Below are 3,136 nucleotides of genomic sequence, written 5' to 3'. Positions count from 1 at the left end.
TGTGACTGATGAAGAAACCAATGAGCTTCAGTTACCAAGGGAGGAACCCTTAGTCACTCCGCTGGATGCCTTAGGAGAGGAGTGTACTGAAAATCCATACATCAACTGGATCTCGACAGACGATCCGGAGGACCTACAAATGGCAGAATTTGTCGCAAGCATTCTGAACAAGGATGTTGAGGAGGAGGATGCGGACACCACTAAGTGGAAGTCTCTCATCCCTGAATATCTACACGAGTTCGGGGACGTATTCTCACAAAAGAAATCGGAGCGGATGCCGGAGCGCAAACCATACGACCATGGTATTGACTTCGAGGAAGGAGCTGCCCTACCTCGACCGGCCAAACTATACCCGATGTCTCCGAAAGAGAGGAATTCTCTCGACGAGTGGATCGACGACGAACTCCAAAAGGGGTATATTCGAAAGTCCAAAAGCCCACTAGCCTCTCCTGTTTTCTTTGTCAAGAAACATGATGGAGGGCTGCGTTTAGTTGTGGATTACCGGAAGATCAATGACGTAACTGTGAAGAACCGTTATCCAATACCCCGCATAGCAGACTTGATTGATACACTCAGTCAAGCATCGATATTCACTAAGATCGATCTGCGATGGGGATACAATAATGTTCGCATCCGGAAGGGTGACAAATGGAAGACGGCTTTTATCACACATCGAGGGCTATATGAAGCCACAGTCATGTACTTCGGATTCTGCAACGCACCAGGAACTTTCCAAGCAATGATGAATGACGTACTTGGTGATTTCATACGAAGAGGGAAAGTCATAGTCTACCTTGATGACATTCTCATCTGTTCAAATGATCTCAAGGAACATCGTAAGCTTACAAAGGAAGTCCTGAAGCGGCTGAGGGAGAACGATCTATTTGCCAAACCGGAAAAATGCTCCTTTGAAAAAAGCAGCATTGAGTACCTCGGCATGATTATCTCCAAAGGACATATCGAGATGGACCCGAAGAAACTTTCAGGAGTAGCCGAGTGGCCACAGCCTACTAAGGTCAAACAAGTCCAAGCTTTCTTAGGCTTTGCGAACTTCTATCGAAGATTCATCAAGGACTTTGCCAAGTACGCCAAACCGCTTACTACGTTGACCAAGAAGGATCAACCATGGGTGTGGGATGTGGCGCAGGAAGAGGCATTTAATGGTCTGAAAGAGACTTTTACCTCAGCGCCCATTCTTCGAATCCCGGATGCAACGTCCCCTTTTAGACTTGAGACTGACGCCAGCGACTTCGCAACCGGCGCAGTTCTCTCTCAATTAGACCCAACTGACAAGTTGTGGCACCCAGTTGCCTTTTACTCAAAGTCACTCGATGTTCATCAGCGGAACTATGAGATATATGACAAAGAGATGCTTGCTATCATTCGAGCACTCGAGGAGTATAGGCATTATTTGGAGGGACATTCGGACAAATTCGAGATCTGGTCGGATCATCTTAATCTGACTTACTTCAAGACCGCCCAGAAGTTGACCAGGAGACAAGTGAAATGGGCTCTGTACCTCACGCGATTCAATTTTATTTTGCGCCATAAGCCAGGAAAAACAATGCTTACCGCCGACCCTCTGTCCAGGAGGCCAGACCATGAGGAGGGGGTGAACCTCGATAATCGGGATCAAACTTTGTTGAAACCGGAGTTTTTTGCAATCAATGCAGTCGAGGCCTCCCATGAGTCGCCCGTTAATGACGATCAACTCCTGAGGGAAGTGAAGGAAGCACTCCTACATGACGATGTGACCAAGAACTACCAGCAATTGCTGAAGTCAGGTCCTAGAGAATTCGGCAAGTCCCTTGTGGACTGGAACTATGAGAATGGATTGTTGCTTTATCGTGGCAAAGTATATATCCCCAACAGCGAGCAGGACCACTTGCGCAGGCGTATAGTTCAAATGCATCATGATCTCCCTTCAGCCGGACATCCCGGAAGGTGGAAGACATATGAACTCGTCTCACGCAACTATTGGTGGCCTAGCATGTCGGTATTTGTCAAGAAGTATGTGACTGGCTGCGACATTTGTCAATGGATGAAGAACCATCCGCAGCAGCCATATGGACCATTACAACCCAACCGTGTCCCGGAAGGGCCATGGGAAGTTATGACTGTTGACCTCATCACTCAGCTCCCAGAATCAAATGGTTATGATGCCATTTGCGTAGTCGTGGATCGATTGACAAAGCGGGCTCACTTCTACCCAATAACAAACAAGTTCTCGGCAAAGAATCTAGCAGAATTGCTATACAATCGGGTGTATTCGCTTCACGGCTTACCATCCCAGATTATATCCGACTGAGGTGTTCAGTTTGCGGCTACACTGTTCCAGGAATGGTGTAAGCTACTAGGGATAGAGTCCACCATGTCCACCACGTACCACCCACAGACTGATGGTCAGACTGAAAGAGTCAACCAAGTTCTGGAGCAATATCTTCGCTGCTACATCGACTATCAACTCGATGACTGGTCAAGGCTACTTAGCTCTGCTGAGTTTGCCTACAACAATGCAGCACATGAGGGCACCAAGGAGACACCATTCTTCTTGGAATACGGCAGACATCCACGGGCAGGTCCAACACTTACGAAGGAGGTGCAAAGAAGCGACCTCAATGACATAGTTTGGAACCGACAACAAGCGCAGGAGCAGGCAACAGCCGCTCTTAAACTGGCAGCCGAGCGTATGAAGTGGTATTATGATCAAGGAGTCCAGAAAGTCCCCTTCAAGGTGGGCAACAAGGTCTTACTCGACCTCAGAGACTACCAAACTACCGGTCGCAAGCTCAACGCACGGTATTCGGGGCCTTTCGAGATTGTTGAAAAACTCTCTCCAGACACCTTCAGACTGAAATGGCCACCGAGGTTGACCAAATTACATCCGGTCTTCCACGCCAGTAAGCTTATACCCTACCATGAGGCGGAAATCCCGGGCCAGAAAGGACAGCTGCAAAGCCGGTTATCATTGACGGCCATGAAGAATGGGAAGTGGAGAAGATCCTATCCTCCCGCCGGCACTACCGCAAGCTTCAGTACCTCGTACGTTGGAAGAATACCACTTCCGACGAGGATACATGGGAACCAGTAGCAAACCTCAAAGGCTCGAAGGAACTCATCAAGGAATATCACGACG

This window comes from Postia placenta (genome assembly GCF_002117355.1).
Source record: "Postia placenta MAD-698-R-SB12 unplaced genomic scaffold POSPLAscaffold_2, whole genome shotgun sequence".
In the NCBI taxonomy this organism is placed as follows: domain Eukaryota; kingdom Fungi; phylum Basidiomycota; class Agaricomycetes; order Polyporales; family Adustoporiaceae; genus Rhodonia; species Rhodonia placenta.
This window is presented reverse-complemented; position numbering follows the sequence as displayed.